This window comes from Oryx dammah, unplaced genomic scaffold, assembly GCF_014754425.2.
Source record: "Oryx dammah isolate SB20612 unplaced genomic scaffold, SCBI_Odam_1.1 HiC_scaffold_1, whole genome shotgun sequence".
Classification (NCBI taxonomy): domain Eukaryota; kingdom Metazoa; phylum Chordata; class Mammalia; order Artiodactyla; family Bovidae; genus Oryx; species Oryx dammah.
This window is the reverse complement of record NW_024070185.1, coordinates 5,879,610-5,902,431: the sequence shown is the minus strand read 5'-3', so window position 1 is coordinate 5,902,431 and position 22,822 is coordinate 5,879,610.

Below are 22,822 nucleotides of genomic sequence, written 5' to 3'. Positions count from 1 at the left end.
AACGAATCTGTCCCCAACAGCTAATAATTCACCTATTATCAAACCCTCTAGAATCATAATGCCTCAGTCTCCACTGGGAGCCTGCGAAACAACTGATGAATTGCAGCGACCGGCGAATGGGTGAGGTGCCTTGGGATTTGGGAATTCCACCCACCCTACGTGTGAGAAGAATTTATGAAGATAACATGACACGCTAATATATTTTTACAGCTTAAACACCACACATAGTTTATCAATATAACTCCTAAGACCTTTATCCCTTTTTGTTTCTTTGCTGCCGTGCATAATGTCATTATCAAAAACGTTAAGGTTGACTAAAGTGCAAGCATTTCAAAGCCAGACAGAAGCTCTTCAAAAAAAAGAAAAAAAACAAAACAAAACAAAACAAAAAACCACCAACTTTTTTTATTGTGGTATAGCCGATTAACAAACAATGTTGTGATCGTTTCAGGTGAACAATCCAAGGGACTCAGTCATACATAAACATGTATCCATTCTCCCCTAAACTCTCCTCCCTCCTTTTTTACCCTTTCTTTCTCTATTTTCGTTCTGTTTGTTGGTTCATTTTGATTTTTGTTGCGTTTGTTACAATTGTCTTAAACACAATCTTCAGCCATAGCAAAAACACGTAAAACACTTTGCATGATTTCAAAGTGACCTTTGAAAAACCTTATTCTTCTATCTGCTTTTAGATGGGTCAGGTGGTGTGTCAGATCTTAATACAGCATTGGCTGGCATTCAGGCATCTTTCAGAGAGAAATCACGGTCACCACCTCTGTCGGATAAAACTCTTAGTTCATAGGTAGAAAGACATCAGCACTGTCTGCTGCCCCAGCTGTTGGAGAATGTCAGCGCTGCATTTCAGGGTTATTCTCATTCTCCAAGATGGTTTGAGCAACTTACAATGGAAATGTACTTCAGGCATTCTCTGATTAACCACATTTTGTGTATAAATATATAAGATATATGTAGTCTAGAAATGAAAACTGTAAATTCAATGAATAAATATGTATCAGACCTGTTACTGTCTATAATTTAAAAAAAAAAAAAAAAAGGAACTTGCAGCTAATGTTTGGTGAGTCATTAGCCCCTGCCTGGCACCATGTGCTTTTCCTATATCAGCTCATTCAGCTCTAACACAACTCCACGAGACAGGAACTATTATGATCCCTGTTTTCTAAATGAGGAAACAGGCTTCTGGGGTTTACAAAAGGTTTAAAAAATAAAAAACTTCTACACGGAAAAGCAGAAACTGGAACTCGGGTCCAGTCTACTAAAAAAATCCATGCTCTTGAGAGATAGGCTTACTGGTTTCTGCAGAATTCATACACACACCACTTCTTGTTGCTTTGAAATTTGTCAAATATCAAATTTGCACTGCAATAAGATTTAACCATCTCACAAATCTTTTCAAATCAAATATGGATGAGTGACATCACCGGTTGTGAACAGAGTGATCTTGGAAAATTAACTTAAAATCTCAAAGCTTCAGTTGACTCATTCATATAAAGCTCCCAAGATTACTAAGGGATAAATGAGACTGCATATGAGAGAACATAGTAAGACATCACAAATAAAAGCATTTTTTAAATCCATTTACAAAGCTTCAATATTTAAGATAATTCTATTTGAAAATTAATGGATTTTCTCTTTTACACACATATTATCTCTATTAACCTTGAATGTAGCACATAATTTCATTAATATCTATTGAAGAAAATGGAACATTTCCAATAACTGCTCCTAGGAAATTGTTGCTTGATTGAGATTTTGGTGAAGACTTCCTCTTATTGCATTGTGTCAGCAGGAATCTGTTCACTGAACTCCAAGTGTATGCTCTCAGGTAAGAGAACATCCCATTCTGAAACTGAAACTTCAAAAAAATCAGTGTGCACAGGTGACCTCAGTCACCTGTAGAAGCACCATCTTAAAAAGATGTGCAGGACTTCCCTGATGGTCCATTGCCTAAGACTTTCCTCTCCCAGTGCAGGGAACCTAGATTCAATCCCTGGTCAGGGAACTAGATCCCACATGTCAAAATTAAAGATCCAGTATGCTGTAACTAAGACCCAGCCCAGCAAAAATAAATAATAATGAAAGTGAAAGTCTCTCAGTCGTGTCCAACTCTTTCTGACCCCATGGACTATAGTCCATGGAATTCTCCAGGCCAGAATACTGGAGTAGGCAGCCATTCCCTTCTCCAGGGGATCTTCCCAACCCAGGGATCAAACCCAGGTTTCCCACATTGCAGGCAGATTCTTTACCAGCTGAGCCACCAGGGAAGCCCAAATAATAACAACAACAAACAAATGTGATTTTTAAAAAAAGATGTGCAAATGCATTGCTTTTGGAACATGTGTGCATGCTCAACACGTCCAGCTCTATGCAACATCCATGGACTGTAGTCCACCAGGTTCCTCATCCCAAGCGGCCAAAGAAATAATTTAAAAAAAAATAGGTGTCTTGGGTGTAAGAAAAAAAGGAAGAGTTGTTGAAAAGGTGGATTATTAGAAATTTGCAGTCAGCAACATCAAAAGTGAATTCAAAGCTTGGTTTTGATTCAAATAAATCCCGGTACAGAAATGGGAGAAATTGATACTAAAATAATTTGCCTAGAGGTGAAGCTAGAGCCATGAGGTGAGTCCAGTCCATCTGACACATTAGGAAAATGTATATGAATTAAGTCTGAAAAAGCAAAAGCAAATAATCCAGCTTAATGGCAGGAAGTAACAGATTTTATGCACCCCTCCATCCCTTTTTTGTTTCTTAGGATTCAAGAAGAATTTGGAAAAATCTTGTCAACCAGACAAGCAATCAGGAAGGAAAAGAATTGTTACTGACTAGTCTTTCAGAGAGATTAAGTAACATCTGGTTGGGGTTGCATAGTTATTCAACTCTTTCTTGAAAAGTCTTTAACTTGGAAAAAGGAAGCATTCAGTTATTTCAGAAATTGAGACTACTGACACGTAATTATTTCACTTTGTGACATTTCCTGAAAAATATATCTCACTATGTAAATGTTGATGCTTAAGTCAGTTGTGAAAACAGCTAATTAAAGTGCTCCAGGCTTGTATTTCTCTTCCATGTGACTATTCCTTCTGAGTACTATTTGTAAGTTTCAGTTCAGTTCAGTTCAGTCACTCAGTCGTGTCCGACTCTGCGACCCCATGAATCGCAGCACGCCAGGCCTCCCTGTCCATCACCATCTCCCGGAGTTCACTCAGACTCACATCCATCAAGTCTGTGATGCCATCCAGCCATCTCATCCTCAGTCGTCCCCTTCTCCTCCTGCCCCCAGTCCCTCCCAGCATCAGAGTCTTTTCCAATGAGTCACCTCTTCGCATGTAGTAACCTAAATTGCATTTGATGAATTTTCAAAAAATCAACACTGATGTTTTAATTCAGATTTCAAAGAAGCAATTTGCCTTGGCTTGTCACACAGGATATCATTTCATCATTAAGCCTATGCCAGAAATCTTGAAATTGCTATAGAACAGTAATATATAACCCCTCTGACCTTACTAAGGTTTTTCATATCTGTGGTCAAAATAAAGATTAAAGATGCTACTGTTAGGTCATGGCTATTTGTGATGGCCACTGACTATAGAAATACTTTCAATTGGGTTCACAGTTACATCAGGTGATGTTTATATCCTTATGGTCCTTTTCTGTGTTAAGTGGGGTGTGTGTGTGTGTGTGTGTGTGTGTGTGTGTGTGTGTGTGTGCGCGTGCGCACGCGTTCCGCCGCTCAGTTGGTCCAACTCTTTGCCACCCGGTGGATTTGTAGCCCACCAGGCTCCTCTGTCCATGGGATTTCCCAGGCAAGAATACTGGAGTGGGTTGCCACTATTCCTTCAGGAGAACTTCCAGACCCAGAGATCAAACCCATGTCTCCTGCCTCTGCAGTGGCAGGCGGATTCTTTACCACTGGCCACCTGGGAAGTCCTGTGTTAAGTGGAGTTTTATAAATATCTATAAGAGACATCTAGGAACCTGATACAGTACTTCAAACTTCTCTAAATTAAAGATAAATGGGTGATAGGTAATGAGTTCTCACAAACATTAAAAATAAAGAAGACCCTTTTGGTCCAAGATAAGAATAGCACCCTCTAAAATTGAGAGTGGAGCAGAGAGAATCTCAGAAACTACAGCACAGGATCCAGCCAAACGTTCTACCTAGTTTTGACATTTGTTTGTGCACCAGAAAGAAACAAGTCATTCCTGTTGCCAGTACACAAATATCCCTGTAATTAAAAGGCTTTTTCACTTTTTTTAAATGGCAATATTTTTTCCATCCTATGTCAGTCAAATGATCCTCCAGACATGTTGATTTATCCAAACCTCACTTGAGCTCTCTGAGTAATTATTCAAAGATTTTGACAGGTATAGAGCTAGTCAAGGAAAAAAAAAAGATACAAATAAGCAAGAAGTTCAGTTTTCCACTTTGGTGAGGTAGATGAGCTATTAATCAACTGGAATAAAATTTTCAGAAGAGTTGTCTGTAAACTTCTAAATGTCTGTGAGCATCCTAGATAGGACGCATGCAATGTACAGAGATATTTGACTCTTAACTGAAATCATTCCATCAGCGTCAGAATCATGTGCTGAATACCTTCAATAAGGTGAAGAAGCCATATCTCAAAGGCATGTTTTCAGGAAGTAAAACATGTTTTTGTCATAACTAAGAAAAGTAAACGGAATCTGTTTAAATATATTTCCCCGAATGTAGCAACAAAGCAAACTCCAACATTCTACAATCAAGGAAGGTTGCTCTTGTATAATCAACTGATTGCAACTATTTACTATGTACCTACTGTGTTCCGTGAGTATATAAATGCTGTGTTTCAGACAGTATAGAGTCTGCCTGCAGTCAGTGCAGGAGACCTGGGTTAGATCCCTGGGTGGGGAAGATCCCTGGAGTAGGAAATGGCAACCCACTCCAGTATTCTTGCCTGGAGAATTCTATGGACAGAGGAGCCTGGCGAGCACAGTTCACAGGGTCACAAAGAGTCAGAAACGACTGAGTAACTAACACTTTCACTTTAATGTGTGCTATATTGATCCTTTGGGGGGAAAATCGAATATGGAAAACAGTGATTTAAAAAAAAAAGGACAGCAGGTTGTTGAAAACATGCTTAGTTCATGAAGTCTTTCTGATTATTTCTGTCTATATAAGAAAACAAACATTACTGAATTCCTAGGGTGTGCCAGGGCTTCCCTGGTGGCTCAGATGGTAAAGAATCTGCCTGGGATGTGGGAGACCTGGGTTCAATTCCTGGGTTAGGAAGATCCCCTGGGGAGGGCATGGCAACCCATCCCAGTATTCTTGCCTGGAGAATCCTATGGACAGAGGAACCTGGAGGGCTACAGTCTATGGAGTCGCAAAGAGTCGGACACGACTGAGCAACTAAGAACACACGTGCAGGTTGTGCCAGACAGCGCTAAGCACTGGAAGTTCTGAAATAAATAAGTCGTAGTCACTGCCATGGATGAAATCATAGTAGAATGGGACAGACACTACAGTGCTCACCATACGGTGTGCTCAGCTCTGTAACAGCAAGATTGTGATGGACAAGAGACCAAAAGAACTGTTTCACATAGTCTTATTACTTTGGGCTTTTTCAACTCATTTTTTTAAATTGAAGATCCCCTGGAAAAGGATATGGCAACCCACTCCATATCCTTGCTGAGCCTGGGGGGCTATAGTCCATGGGGTCACAGAGTCAGACACGACTGGGTGAATGAGCACACATGAAGAGTTGTTGTTCTACGCTGTGTTAGTTTCAGTTGCACTGCAAAGGGATTCAGTTATATACATCTACATGAATCTATTCTTTTCCCTTACAGATTATTACAGGATACTGAGTCGAGTTCCCACTGCTACACAGTTCAGTTCAGTTGCTCAGTCGTGTCCGACTCTTTGCAGCCCCATGGACTGCAGCATGCCAGCCTTCCATGTCCATCACCAAATCCCAGAGTTTGCTCAAACTCACGTCCATCAGGTTGATGATGCCATCCAACCATCTCATCCTCTGTCATCCCTTTCTCCACCTGCCCTCAATCTTTCCCAATCTCAGGATCTTCCCTAAGGAGTCAGTCCTTCGCATAAGGTGGCCAAAGTATTGGAGCTTCAGCTTCAGCATCAGTCCTTCTAATGAATATTCAGTACTGATTTCCTCTAGGATTGACTGGTTTGATCTTGCTGTCCAAGGGATTCTCAAGAGTCTTCTCCAATACCGCAATTCAAAAGCATCAATTCTTCCTTCGGCTCTCAACTTTATGGTCCAACTCTCACATCCATACATGACTACTGGAAAAACCATAGCTTTGACTACATGGACCTTTGTCAGTAAATAATGTCTCTGCTTTTTAATATGCTGTCTAGGTTGGTCATAGCTTTTCTCCCAAGAAGCAAGCATCTTTTGATTTCATGGCTGCAGTCATTATCTGCAGTGATTCTGGAGCCCAAGAAAATAAAGTCTTTCACTGTTTCCATTGTTTCCCCATTTATTTGCCATGAAGTGATGGGACCAGATGCCATGATCCCCCCATGAAAAAAATATACAAATTGCTTTGGGGTGTTTTAAATTTCTCATTTCCCCTGAAAGTACTCCATCTTTTATATATAAAGCACCACATCCCAATCACAAATTTTTCTCTTTACAGATTCCCCACTCTCCTACTTTTATCAGTATCTGTCATATATCTCAAAGAACCTGCCTCTTCTTCCTCCCATTCCTTCATATCTAGCCTGAGTCTCAGACTCTATTCAAATATTCACACATTCTCTTGTTAACATCTACTGGCTCTTGACTTTGTCACTCTCTCTTCTGATCCATAAAGGCTGAAAACCTTTGGATCAACCTAGCCATTGAGCTACTCCATTTCTATATCTAAATACCATGAAGACAATCCCAGGGCCATGAAATCTGGCATCAGGAAGAAACATGGTCTCAGAGCTCTGATCAAACCTTTAAGGACAAGCAGCAGTCCTTTCTCGACATATCCCTAGTCTGCTCCTTGGAGAAGGAAATGGCACCCCACTCCTAGTACTCTCGCCTAGAGAATTCCATGGACAGAGGAGAGTGGTGGGCTGCTGTCCGTGGGGTTGCACAGAGTCGGACATGACTGAAGCGACTTAGCAGTAGCAGCAGCAGTCTGCTCCTTTTCCCATTTCCACAATTTTTTACCATTTACATTTACTCCTTTTTCAAACCCTATCTTCTCATTTGCCATTGATTGTTTTATCCTTTTCTCAACATAAAAAAAAAACCAGAAATCATTTAGGAAAAACTTTCTTAACGTCCTCTTTTCCTGCATGGTATATCTTCACACCTACATCCCCTCTGTCACAGAGAATGAGATGTCCCGCCTCCTGCCAAAAGCTAGTCTAGCATCCCACATCTTCCACAGCCAGTCCGCTCTGCTTTCCCCTGCCCTTGAACCTCTTCCTCTGTCCTGGATTTTACCTGCTGCATGTGATTGAAGCCTCTTCCTTGTGAAGAAACAAGCCCTCTCCAGCCAGTGCATCTCTTGAGCAATCTCTCTAGGGCCCCTTGTCTTTCACAATCATTTCTAAACAGTAGTCTTGGCTTCCCACTCAGTTCTTCACTCACTGTAATGTGGTTTCTTTCTCCACCATTCTATAGCAACTGTTTTTTTTTCTTTTTTTTGGAGGGAAGAGGGTGGTAACATGAGCATGTGGAATCTTAGTTCCCTAACCAAGGATCAAACCCACTCCCCCTGTAGTGGAAACTCAGAGTCCTAACCACTGGACCACCAGGGAATCCCAACAACTGTTGTTGATGAGATCAAATTGCTATTCATGCAGTTTCCAAATTGCTATAGCCACTGGATAATTATCTACCCTATCACACTTGATTTTTCTGTGACATTTGACACTATGAACAACTTTTTCAATGTCTTTCCTCAACCAGTTTCTATAACATGATAGCTCCATGTTTTTCTTCCACATCAAGAATGGATTGAGATGGAAGGTCATCTCCTGTTTGTCCCACTTAAATATTTGAGATCCTCAAAGGGTCTATCCTTTCCCTGAGCAGCTTCCTTAGTGGCTCAGATGGTAAAGAATCTGCCTGCAATGTGGGACCCCTGGGTTTGATCCACGGGTCGGGAAGATCTCCTGGAGAAGAGAATGGCTACCCACTCCAGTACTCTCGCCCGGAGAATCCCATGGACAGAGGGCTACAGTCCATGGGGTCACAAAGAGTCTGACATGACTGAGTGACTAGCACTTTCACTTCACTTTCATTTTCAAGGCTCTGTCCTCAGGGCTCATCAATTTTACCTGCTAATCCAGTGTTACCTTCTTGAGGTTGCATCTCCATTCTCCATCCTTGTCTGACATTTCTCTCTAAAGCCCACACCTTGGACATCCTCGGTGTCCAGTGGTTTTGAAGAATCCTCCTGCCGATGCAGTGGTCACAGGTTCCATCCCTGGTCTGGGAAGATCTCACGTGCCAGAGGGTAACTAAGCCCATCCACTGTAACTACTGCGTACATACTCCCTAGAGCCTGTGCTCCGAATCAAGAGGACCCACTGCAATGAAAAGCCCATGCACTACAATTAGAGGGCCCTGGCTTGCTGAAACTAGAGGAAAATTTAAAAATTGATTTTAAAATATATATTCAAAAATAAAGCCTACATCCTGGCATGCCACAGGCTATTTAAAATCAGTAGCATTCAATAGCCTTCAGAATAAAATATAAATTACTTGAAATATCCTAAATGACCTATATGATCTGACCCATGTATTTTCAAAATGGTGACCTTAGACCTTGGGATCTGAACAAGGTCCAAACCAAATTCTCTATTTGCTCTCTGTGACTTGGGTCAGTTTATTAATCACTTCAGGGCTCTTTCTTTCTTTCTTTCTTTTTGTCAAATGGATACTTTGTAGAATCAGAGTGTTAGGAGTAACTGCATTTAAGCAGTGGGCATACTTTAGGTGTTTAATAAATGATGATTATTATTTTGCCTACTACTACTTTCATTATTTCCATATAGCCTGATTCTAGATGGGGATAGTGTCTTATTTCGGTGAAGGCAATGGCACCCCACTCCAGTCCTCTTGCCTAGAGGATCCCATGGACGGAGGAGCCTGGTGAGCTGCAGTCCATGGGGTCACTAAGAGTTGGACACGACTGAGCCACTTCACTTTCACTTTTCACTTTCATGCATTGGAGAAGGAAATGGCAACCCACTCCAGTGTTCTTGCCTGGAGAATCCCAGGGACGGGGGAGCCTGGTGGGCTGCCGTCTATGGGGTCCCACAGAGTCAGACACGACTGAAGCGACTTAGCAGCAGCAGGGTCTTATTTATCTTTCTGTCTCCATCACCTGTGCCTAACAGGTTGAAGGGACGCAAGAAATGCTTGTTGAACCAAGAGTAAGCATAGGTGACATTTTGGTCTTCTCTTGGCAGGCAGTGGGCTTCTGTAGACTGGCTGTCGGCATTCTAAAATACATCATTCGAGTCAACTCACCTTTTCCATCTGAACCAAGAGAAAGTCTTATATCTACTGGCCATCAGAGATGACACAAAATTCTTCTGGATGTTCCCTCCATCACTTACTTATAAATATCAGTGCCACATTGCCTGTCTCAATTTTTTAAATTCACACTGTTCTTATTCTGGATCATACCCAATAAATCTAAGTATGTTTTTGTGTGGCGTGTGTGTGCTTAGTCAGTCAGTCGTGTCTGACTCTTTGCGACACCATGGATTGTAGCCTGCCAGGCTCCTTTGCCCATGGCAAGAATATTTAAGTGCATTGCCATTTCCTTCTCCAGAGGATTTTCCCCACCCTCAGGATTGAACCCAGGTCTCCTGCACTACAGGCAGATCTTCACTGTCTGAGCCACCAAGGACCTCATGTTTCTGTGAATACTTGATTATGTAACATCATACCTTCTTATTCTGCAAACATTAATATTTGTTTTCTCAGATTCCTGAAGTTAAATTGAAAATGCCTGTTTCTAACATCAGTCAAGACTTATCAACCTATTTGTATTCCAACCAGCATCTCTTAAGTCAAAAACTGATAACAAATATCAAAGTGCTTCAAAGTACAAATCAGTTACAACTGCAAGCAACCATTAAAGTCAATGAAATGCATTGTTTTGACTAAAGAAAACAGCATTGTCTCTGTAAATTTTTATGGAGTACTCCAAAGGCAGGGTTTTCTCATCATCTTCTGAATAAACAAAGTCTTAATTCCACAGGCCAAAGAGTAGAATGAAAACAAAATTAAAAATTGACCACACACCTGACTGCTTTGTTGTAACATATGTGTTTAATATCATGCTTTAAGCCTAGGCAATAACAAGGTGCCTTAGTAAAAGTTAGTCATCTTAAATTTGCAGCTTTGATTCTTTAAACTGAAACATTGTTCTAAATAATAAATATTTCTCTGCATCACAATTTAAACGCCTCCTATTGGCATGTTTTTCCGACTTTAATAGTACAAATTAAATATTCACTAGGACTAATGGAATAATGCTCTAGTCACACCAACGAGACATAACATATATCTATGCAACTTCTAGAATTATTAAAATTCTAGATCAGAAATCATGATGCTTTCACATTAGATTTGAAATTGCTGCTTGCCTCCCCACCTGAGGTGCTAGCTACCAAAACACATTGAAACACATTGAATTGCAGTAACTTTGTGGGGGAGTGTGAACTTCTTAAATGTACAACCTTTGATTCTAGCGGACACGATGTTATGGTCTGAGTGTTTGTGTTCCCCTAAAATTCATACTTGAAATCCTAACCCCAAAAGATGATAGTATTAGGAGGTGGGGGCCTCTGAGAAGTGATTAGGTCATGATGGTGGCACTCTCATGAATGGGATTAGTGCCCTTAAGAAAAAGGCTCCAAAAAAAAAAAGAAAAGAAAAAGGCTCCAATGTCACCCTTTCTACCACGTGAGGACACAGCAAGAAGATGGCCAGCTATGAACAAGCAAGAGTCCCACGAGGACACAACCATGTTGGCACCTTGATCTTGGAATTCGCAGGCTTCAGAACTGTGAGAAATAAATTTCTGTTGTTTATAAGCCTGTGGTATTTGCAGCTTGAATAGACAGAGACACACAGAGTAATGGAAAAAATCTATTTGGGTAATTTGAAATTATTATATTAGCAAAGAGTGAGAAATTGTACATAGAATACATGAGAATCTGAATGAAGTGAAAGTAAGTCGCTCAGTCATGTCTGACTCTTTGCAAGCCCATGGTGTACAGTCCATGGAATTCTCCAGGCCAGAATACTGGAGTGGGTAGTCTTTCCCTTCTCCAGGGGATCTTCCAAACCCAGGGATTGACCCAGGTCTCCCACATTGCAGACAGATTCTTTACCAGCTGAGCCACAAGGGAAGCCACAAGGGTGGCTTAGAATCTCAATAGATAAAGTGAAAGGATTGTGAATAAAAATATTACATTTGCTATGCCCAACTCTATCACATAATAAAATATATGTTAGCAATTTGCCTTAGAAAATTTGAAGCAATAATTCACTCAGGAAAATCTACTTATATCAAGAGTAAACCACGTAACAACTGGTCTTTTAATTTTTTTATTACTTTTTTTTTTTTTTTTTGATCATGCTGAGTGGCTTACAGGATCTTAGTTCCTTGACCAGGGATCAAACCCCTGTCCCCTGCAGTGGAAGTATGGAGTTCTGAACATTGGACTGCCAGGGATTTCCTTAGTTTTTTCAATTTTGTGATCTTTCAAATGATCCAGATTAGTTCTCATTCAGCCTTCATTGGTCAATCAAAATGAAAGAAATTACTTAGCTGTTTAAGGTAAAGAAAGTGACCTCCCCCAAAATGACATTCACTACTCTGAAATGTACTCAAAATAACAACCTGCTCAAGTCAACATCACCAAAAGCAATATGACCAACTCATAATGCGGACACCTCAACAGGGCAGTCAGCACGTAACTTTTTGTTTAATGTCACAAAAGCACCATAGTAAGTTATCTGCTCAAGTTCATAGAATCAATGTAGAGAAGAATAAAGCCCAGACACCACATAGTATCATTTACTACTTGTTGGCCACATTTTATCAAAGAAATTATCCCTTTTGCTAATGTGCAGTACTCCTAGTTTTGATACATTAAAAAGAACTAATTTGGATACCAATAAAATTCAATTACATTATACTTGATTTGAAAATAATGAATTAGTAAACAGTGGAGACAGATTCCTTGACAGAGCAGAGAGCTCCTAAAGAATGTAAGACCTGATGAAGTGTGAGATGGGGGAACCAGAGCAGGCTGAAAGGTGATGATACATGATGACGTGCAACTGAGGACCCCAAGGAAGTATGAAGTGAGATGAGCAGTGATCTTAAGGTGGTAGACATCCATTCATAATGTAAAAAGTTTTATCTGCAGAGTTATTCAAATAACCAGTAGGAAACTTGAAAATTCATTGCTGAGTTTTGCTGCATGGATAGTATAGATTATTAAAAGCAACAGTTGGCAACTAAATCTTTGAACATAATAGAGAAGATGTCCTGTCTTCAAATTACTTCCCATCTTCATGTGAATGCAGTCATGTGTTGTCAGGAGGCTGCCCTCAAAGACTGTCATCTGCAATAAATTGATTTTCATATATGGATTATTCACTGTCGTAATTCAATTTTAATGACTCCTGGAGCTCAAAGATTACTACTGCATTCTTATATCTCAGTATTGTTTTATTCTAAAGACAAGAGAGTAAGCTCCCTGAGGACATCTGAAACACTGAGCACAATATCCAGTTTATGGCATGTGATCCAAAAACACTGAGTGAGGAAATGAATGGATGGATGAAGTCAGTATGAATCCATGCCCAAGGAAAGCGATGACTACACCATAGGTTTTCCACACTGCAGTGGAATCGATCAAAGAACATAAGGCACTTCTTGGGTTTTCCTGTACCATTTTTGGTGCCGCTCATAAAGTCACCAGAGGCTGCCTAAGCCAGGGACCACATCTTAGTAACTGAAGTACCTTTAACACCCAGGTCCAGGCCAATATGTAGAAAGAATTAAGACAATCCATTGATCCATCCAAGTTGCTATTTGTAACAGTGTTAAATGAGAAAACTTCATCTAATACACAGCTCATCATAGACATGGGACTACTCTTAACTGTACTCTTCTTTCCTGAACCACCTTGATCACTTGCTGAATTAAACTGGTCATATTCAGTGTAGCCTCAAAGCCAAGTTCTCAACTATATGAAGGCATCTATTTTACTCCAAAGTGTGCAAGTATGGCCTATAAAAGTATAATTCCTGGTCAATCCCTGCTTTTTCTTTTTCTCATCTTAGCCTTCCACATCATTCTCTATGCCAAAGTATCTAAGAAATTTTCAGTCCAAGTAAACATTGATTTAATATTCATAGCAATTGGAAATTACTATGGTGATAATTATTCAAAAACATACATTCTTTAAAATCTGACATTCAACTTCAAGTAGTGGTAGGGACTTCTATTAAAAATAAAACTTTTGGCACTTCCCTGGCAGTCCAGTGGTTAAGACTTCACCTTCCAATGCAGGGGGTGCAGATTCAATCCCTGGTCAGGGAATTAAGATCCCATAAGCCTTGGGGCCAAAAAAAAAGCAAACATAAAGAAACAGAAGCAATATTGTAATGAATTCAGTACTTTAAAAATGGTCAACATCAAAAAAGTATTTTTAAAAAATAAAATAAAGTCTTTTGATTAAATTATAAATTTGCTTCCCTAAGTGTCTTTGACGTTAGGTAAGCATAACCATTCTATCTTACCAACTTTGTATTTAATGGTTTCAGATCCTTTACCATCCCCTTTTGTTGCTATACATGGAATCTTAATGTCTCTCCTTTGCATTTTCTCACTTTATTTCTTTTTCCTCAAGAAAATTTTACTCTAAGAACACTTCTGGTCACCCTATTCCTTTTCCACTTACACTGTAAGTAATGAAGACATTGTACTTTTCAAAAACAGGAGTCAGTAGAAGAAATACTAGTAAGGCATGTTCATGCTGCCTGCTAATGAAAGAAAGATTCGGAGTGAGGGTGTTATCAGGGGAAAACGTTTAACTACTTTTTTAAAAGTCTTAATAAAAATGTAAAAATTGTTTTCTGGAATGACTTTACGCCACCCAGCACCATAAAGAAGAAAAGTGAGCAGATGAGCCGGAGTTGCAAAGGGCAGTGAGGAAATCAGCAATGGACTGGACACAGAGTAAAATTTATCAGAGATTTGGAGTTCAAAGAGACCATATCACTTCACTTCATCCCAATCCTACACGTCACAACAGAAAAGAGAAAGTGAGCTGTCATAGAGAGATAACCTTTGACATGTCACAGGCTGGTATGGGGGGGAGGCAATCACACAGTGTCCCCTCTGACCTGTTTTCTTGTGTCATCTGTAACACCACACACGACACGATTGCTGTGACCTGGGTGGAGGTGTCACGCCGCTTCTCGGAATGCTCTTTGGTGAGCGATCATTCAGAGGGCCAGAGCTCTGGTATCTGTCCTTTGGCCAAAGACAAAAGAGGAGGAAAAAGTCCCCAACACTCTCAAGGACAGGTGGCCGGCCCTACCTAAATGCAGATGGAAAAGGGAAGGATTTAAGATTTACAACTTAGGCCAGCGGGCCTCATTATTTTTAAATTTAAGAACATGCCATCTGTGGCTTCTCTGGTGATCCAGTAGTTCAGAATTCGCCTGCCAGTGTGGGAGACATGGGTTCTATCCCTGATTCAGGAAGATCCCACAGGCCTCAGAGCACCTAAGCCCATGGGCCACAGCTACTAAGCTTGCACTCTAGAGCCCGAGAGCTGAAACTATTGAGCACAGGCACACCAACTACTGAGGCCATCACAAAGAGAAGCCCATGCAGAATGACAACTAGAGAGCAGCCCACTCTCTGCAACTAGAGAAAGCCCACATGCCGCAATAAAGACCCAGCGCAGTCAATAAATAAATATTTTTTAATCACTTATAAAAAAAATAAAAGAACATGCTACCTTTAGAGGCTCTAGCAAGAAGGTGGTTTTGGGGGGAGTCTTGAGACATACCAGGAGAGAGGTTAGGATGCAACAGAGAAGGATAGAGGCCAGTCAAGGGTATGTTTTTGAGCATGTTTCAGCCATGAGCAACAAGGGCTCCCACTCCACTGAGGAACCAGAGGGGCAATGCAGACCTTCCCTTGGAGACTACCCACACTGGGGATACTTACCCTCGGTCACTGGCCAAGGGCTACCCGCAAGGGATCTTACTGCCTCAGCACCTCCAGCATAGCCTCCCCAGAGGGCCAAAGGCGCCCCGGAGGCCAGAGAAGACAGCACGCAGAGGCCCAGGGCCTGCGGCACTAAGCGGCAGAGAGTACGGGCGTGGGGATAAGGATGGAGCAGATACTGGCCAGGCATCACATGCCCTCGCTACATCTCATTCTCACAGGATTCGACTCCAAATGCCACCATATTTACCATCCAACCCAAAAATGAGGGAAGGGAGGGAAACAATTCTTGTATTAAGAGAAGACTGCACTCAGTTGTGTTCGACTCTTGCGACCCTGTGGACTGCAGCCCACCATGGGATTTCCCAGGCAAGAATACTGGTTGCCATTTCCTTCTCCAGTTGATCTTCCCAACCCAGGAATCAAACCCTCATCTTTTGTGCCTACTGCATTAGTAAGCTGATTCTTTACCACTGAGTCACCTGGGAAACCCATAGAGAAGACTAGAGCAACTGTATTTTAAAAGGGAAACTTCCTAACTCTAATCGTCTTGGGCCTTTTAGAAATTAAATATCATGTGAGTTTAAAGCAGGGGTTGGCAGGCTAGGGCCCTCCAGCCAAATTCAGCCTGCCAACAGTTTTCTTATGGCCCTCAAGCTAAAAATGCTGTTGCATTTTAAAAAGGTTGGAAAAAAGTCAGAAGAAGACTGTTTCATGACACGTGAAATCTATATGATATTCAAATTTCATTGTCTATAAATATTTATGGGAATACAGCCACACTTATCAGTTTACACAACGCTGAAGGTTGTGCCATGGATGGCAGGGCTGAGGAACTGTGACAGAGACCATCTGGGCTTCTCGGTTTCAAATTTCCCTCTCTGGTCCCTTACAGAAAGTCTGCCTGCCCATCATTTAGAACCAGACTCACTCTCATCAAATCTTTGAGATAAAAAAACAAAAATAAAATCTTCACAGTAGTAGAGATTCCCTGGGGTGGGGTGGTCTCCTCCTTTCTTTAAAGTGTTAGCCTTTCAGTCGGGTCAGACTCTTTGCGACACAATGGACTATAGCCTGACAGGCTCCTCTGTCCATAGAATTTTCCAGGCAAGAATACTGGAGTGTGTTGCCATTCCCTTCTCCAGGGGAATCTTCCTGACCCAAGAACTGAACCTGCATCTTCTGCACGGCAGGCAGATTCTTTACCAATGAACCACCAGGGAAACCCTCTCCTTTCTTTAAGCAGGATTAAAAGTCCTAATGAAGCTCCACCAGGCAGTGTCTGAGCTTCTCAGATAAGGACGACTATTAGGTTTTCTACCCCTAGTTGATCCGAGTAGAACAAATATTGACCGTGCCTCATTATTGCTGACATAAAACATGTGGTTTTACAGAATGAGGAATGTCATAAGGAATGAGATTGTTGCAAGCAATGATGAAAGTGGCATAAACTTTAAGATTTAGAATCCCTGTTTTATCCAATATGAAATGTAACACTTTGCAAACACCTGCTGCATGGAGAGTTTTTCCAGACATAAATTCACACTGGAAACTCATGGTGGAACCCTTGAAAAGGAACTAATTATGAGAAAAGAGATGAAAAGATCCCAGACCAAGAGGTAATTCGGGGCGGGGGCAGGGGCAGGGAAGGACAGGTGGGTGGTAGCAGGTGAGGGAGAGCTTCATAAACATTATATAATCATCAAGCATCAAGCTAATAAATTACTGGAGGAATCAAGATTTATATAAACCGATGGCTGCAGAGCCAAAGAACTGGTAACTTTAATCAGATCCCAAGGGAAACTAGGATGCCAAGTTTAGCCACACAGTTGCTGGTTCAGCCATGGAAGCAGGGACAAGATATGTAAACGGGGTCCTTTCCAGGCATCACTACGGTGATCTACATGTGCTATAAATCAGCGTTTTGTTCCTGAGAACGCCGCAGTCCATTCTTGAGGCCGTGTTTACAGAAGAACATCAGTATTCTCTCGGCAGGCACGTCACAGTGAAGAGAATTTTAAATAGCACAGGAGAGAAGTGTTCTTGGTAGTCACACAGCCTGTGATAAACTTTGAAGTACAAATGAGAAGTGGAAGTGAACGTGAAACGTATGCTTCGTCCTCAAACTCGGTGAAAAATGAAATGTACAAGAAAAGTTGGATCCTTGCCATGACACCCATTACAGTGTAGACGAAAGCTCTGACCTTTCGTGTTCGACGCACTGTGTTTTTGACACATTTAGTCAATTAAAACGGGTGAAGTGTAATTTGTTTTTCTTAAGTTTAATACAGCATGTCAATAGACGTTAACCAAAATTTATAGTTGGAACACTAAAGCTGCCACATGCACGTAAACAAATGGACACAATTCATCACGGTTGAAATAAAGAGAACATCATGGGCATTTGACTTTATACTTCACGTAAGCGCGTAGCCAAATATAGGAAAGCAGGCTCCTTCTCACACTTCCAGTGGAAAAGACGTTTTAGTTCGCATTAAATATTGGTGTGAAAAACCTGGCTGGTATCCAGTCCTAAGGAGTGTTAGGGTTGGCACTTCCACTGTGTACTCTTACTATAAATTGTTGTAGCGTTTATTTGACATGGAATACCCAAAGGATTGATGAGCAAAGAGAGGAAGATTTTTTTTTTATATTGCTGTATTACCTTTTTCAGACATCTATACGAAGCCTTTACATCTTCAAAGTCCAAACAAGCAGCCACCTGTATTCAATCGGTGCAAGATATTTTTCATGAAACGATAGCTTGCCTTTTTATAAACCTATAAAAGCACACATTTTCCATTTTTATGAGTCAGCAAAGCAGTGGCAAATTTAATAATAAAACTTACAAACACAGTTTCTTTATAGACAGTTTAACATTTTTTGCTTGTTTAAAATGCCACAGGAACAACCAAATCCTGACTTCACAGTTTCTGTGTCTATCACATCACATCGGGTCGGCCAAAAGGTTGGTGCTGGTTTTTCTGTAAGAAAATGACAGGTAGCTACAATTTTGTATATCTATATTTTAAAAATTGACGCAGCACTCAGAGCATTTATATTACAGACCACAGACTCCTAAAAATTTAAGAGAAACATGATACCATGAGGGGGGAATTATCAAGTACAACCTAATACATGTATTAGATTTTGGCATCCATAATATACATGCTATTTACATATAGGTACAGTAATCATGCAATTTGAGTTTGTAAGACCAATTGCAGTGCCTTTGTAAAAATATATTTGATATTTGAATAGGTTTTAAAAGTTGAGACTGGTATAAGTAAATCAAGCTGTAATATTTGGGAACTAACATAATGGCATAAAGGAACAGTTTTGTAAGATTTTGTATTTTAAATAGAACAGGTATGTAATAAATACACAAACAACCATATTTGAAAAATACCTAGGCTGTTCTCTTTAAATACCTAGACCAAGACTTTTACAAGACTGGTTTTAATGTTTACCAAAATCAATTACATTGAATACAATCAATGGCTTCAATGTTTAACTTAAAGTTTATGTCTTTAGACTAAGAGACTACCATTAGTCTGAATTATGACAAAATTATTTCTCTTAGTCTTTAGGTAGGTTCCCCTATGTCAAAGCTACAGGACTAGAATCTTAACCTCCTGAAATGGCAATTACATTTGCCCTGAAAAGACCCAGACAGGTCAGGAAGAGCTTCCAAACGATGCTCTTCTAAACTGACTGCCAAATTTTTAAGATTAAAGTAATCCAAGTATTTTTAAACATTGCAAAAATAGCCAGATGTTTACTGTTGAAGCAATGGGATGTATAGCATATCTTCACCTGGAAGTAGAAGCTTACTAGCTATTTAGTCATCTGCTGGGTTTAAAGAATAAGAAAACAACCAGTTAATTAGACAATTTGAAACTACTTCTGAAAAGAAAAAGAGCAGTGAGATGGGTATTTCATATCACACAAAGCTCTGCACAGAACTTTTTTTATCTTCTGAACAGCTGATGTGGCCTTCTATAGACAAATTATGGGCTTCCCCGGTGGTTCAGACAGTAAAGAATCTGCCTGCAATACAGGAGACCGAGTTTCGATCCCTGGGTCGGGAAGATCCCCTGGAGAAGGAAATGGCAACCTACTCCAGTATTCTTGCCTGGGAAATCCCATGGACAGAAGAGCCTCTCAGTCCACGGGGTCGCAAAGAGTTGGGCATAACTAAGCGACTGACACACACGTACGTGTCACTGAAGTACTAAAATTCATGGGGTTTGTTTTATAACATTTTTCAGTTAGCCTAAAAAATACTACACATATAACACAGACACACACACAGTCTCAATGATCATAAAATGAAAAGTTAAAGTAGCAATGAGATATCACTTCACACATGATATTGGTAAGATTTAAGAGTGATAACACCTATTGCTAATAGAGTTATGGGAAAGGATATAACTATATGTTGCTGGAGGAAGTATGAATTGTTATAGCCTTTTGGACAAGCACCCTGGCCATATCTATTAAAATTTAAAGTACATACACTCTTCCCATCAGTATCCCTGTTACTGGCCATCTATTCTGCAGAAATGAAGTACTGGTGTATAAGGAAGGTTAATGCTGTTTTTCAGGGCAGAGACAAAAAAATGTGGAGAAAAATGCATGCTCAGTATCAAGTAAAAATTTGAATTGCAGGCAGATTCTTTACCAGCTGAGGCACAAGGGAAGCCCAAGAATACTGGAGTGGGTAGCCTATCCCTTCTCTTCCCCACCCAGGAATTGAACTGGGGTCTCCTGCACTGCAAGCGGATTTTTTACCAACTGAGCTATCAGGGAAACCCCAAAATTTAAATAAGTTGGGTAAAACCATACTATGAGATAACAGGCAGCAATTGCAAAGAATAATTTCAATAAAAAATCAATGACTGAGGACTTCTCTGGTGGCTCAGTGGTAAAGAATCTGCCCTCCAACACAAGGGATATGGGTTCAATCCCTGATCCAGAAGATCCCACAAGCCGCAGAGCAACTATGTCTGCATGCCACAACTACTTAGCCTGTGCTCTAAAGCTCAGGAGTGGCACCTCCTGAAGCCCAAAAGCGCTAGAGCCTGTGCTCTGAAACAAGAGAAGACACTGCAATGAGAAGCCCGCACACCACAACTAGAGAGCAGCCCTGCAGCAACGAAGACCCAGCGCAGCCAAAATTAAATAACTAAATAATAGTCAACAAAATCACAAAATCAATGATTGAAAAGATTTCTACAACATGCTGTTAAGTCAGAAAGATAAGAGGCAGAGAAATATAGTAATAACATATTGCATTATAATACGTTATATTATCCCACTTTTCTAAACAAACAATACCAAGATTTTTGAATATACATACAAATATGCATGTCTATGAATATATGCAAATATATGCATGAATATAATTTTATGACCATAAATTAAAGTAAGCCAAGATACATACCAAAGTGATAGCATTGATATCTAGGGTTAATTACTTGGAGAGAGGAGAAAACACAATGAACAAAAAGAAAACTGCATTTTTAAAAGTTTATACAGTGAAGTGAAGTGAACTGAAGTCGCTCAGTCATGTCCAACTCTTTGCGACCCTGTGGACTGTAACCCACCAGGCTCCTCTGTCCATGGGATTCTCCAGGCAAAAATACTGGAATGGGTTGCCATTTCCTTCTCCAATATACAGTGAAGACAGTATTATTACATGATGACTTTTTGATAAAATCTTTGGAAAAGTGGGTGTATATTTCTAAAATGTTACAGGAAAGAATAGTCATCAAAATATTAATGATATTTTTTCTCACTGTGCATTAATGTTGGATATTGCTCTCATTATTTTTTAATAATGATCATTATTAACTATAATATATATGATAAAGGGCTATTTTCATTGGAGAAAGAAAACTAACAACTAAATAAATAATAAACTAATTTAAATTTCTTTCAATGTAAATATTACTTGGTGTACGGTAAATTTTTAAGCATTTAAATGCAAAGAAACATCCTTATTTTTAATGGAGAAAATATAAGAAAAATTACGAGATAAAGATGTGGCATATGCCAACAGTTGGCCAGCTATACATTCTCTTCTGCCATTACAAGACGATGTCTGTTTTAGCTGAACAGACAGCCACTGAGAATAGACACTACGTTTCCCAGCCTTCCTTGCCAGTAGGAGAGAAGGAATGAGGGGTGTGTCTAAGCTCTGTCCAACTCAGTGTAAGCAGAGGTGCTGGGTCAGGCCTGGAGGGTGTAGAGTGAGCCACCTGCAATCACGCAGACAGAGAAAACCAATCAGAGGGTCCAAACTCACATGCAGGTAGAGCCTGGGAGTGAGACTAAGTGGTGGGGAGGGAATCAGAACACTGGGGAGACTTGGCTTTTCCTTGTTGAGTTTAGCATTCCTGCAAGATAAATTAATTCAAGAGAATTATACGGGGGTGGGAATGGAATAAATGCACAGGCGTTGACATGTACATATTTATCTCCTATATAGATAAATAAGAAAATAAAATAAACAAACAAATAAGGACCTATTGTATAGCACAGGAAACTATTCAATACTCTGTAATGGCCTATATGGGAAAAGAATCTAAAAAAGAGGGGATATATGTAAACACACTCCTTTTCCTGTACAGCAGAAACTAACTCAACATTGTAAATCAACTACACTCCAATAAAAAATTTAAAAATTAAAAAAAGAGAGAGAGAATTATAAGAGGTAGTTTCAGCATGAGGTAAGCCTGGCCCTGTCTTCTTGAAATCATCACAGAGCTAATGGGGCAAAGATCAGGGAAGATACAGACCTTAGCATTCCCCTCCAAAACTGCCGATTCCAAAGACCTGAAAGTAGCCTTAAACAAAAATCAGCTAACTTCACTGAAGAAAAAGAGAGTAAGTACAAACTATACAGGCAGCAAAAACAAGACCAGAAGCTGACTCTGGCTCAGATCATGAACTCCTTATTGCAAAATTCAGACTTAAATGGAAGAAAGGGGAAACCACTAGGCCATTCAGGTATGACCTAAATCAATCCCTTACGATTATACAGTGAAAGTGACAAATAGATTCAAGGGATTACATCTGATAGAGTGCCTGAAGAACTATGGATGGAGGTTCCTGACATTGTACAGGAGGCAGTGATCAAGACCATTCCCAAGAAAAAGAAATGCAAAAATGCAAAATGGTTGTCTGAGGAGGCCTTACAAATAGCTGAGAAAAGAGGAGGAGCTAAAGGCAAAGGAGAAAAGGAAAGATATACCCTTTTGAATGCAGAGTTCCAAAGAACAGCAAGGAGAGATAAGAAAGCCTTCTTCAGTGATCAGTGCAAAGAAATAGAGGAAAACAATAGAATAGGAAAGACTAGAGATCTCTTCAAGAAAATTAGAGAAATCAAGGGAATATTTCATGTGAAGAAGGGCACAATAAAGGACAGAAATGGTATGGACCTAACAGAAGCAGAAGATATTAAGAAGAGGTGGCAAGAATATATAGATGAACTATACAAAAAAAGATCTTCATGACCCAGATAATCACGATGGTGTGATCACTCACCTAGAACCAGACATCCTGGAAT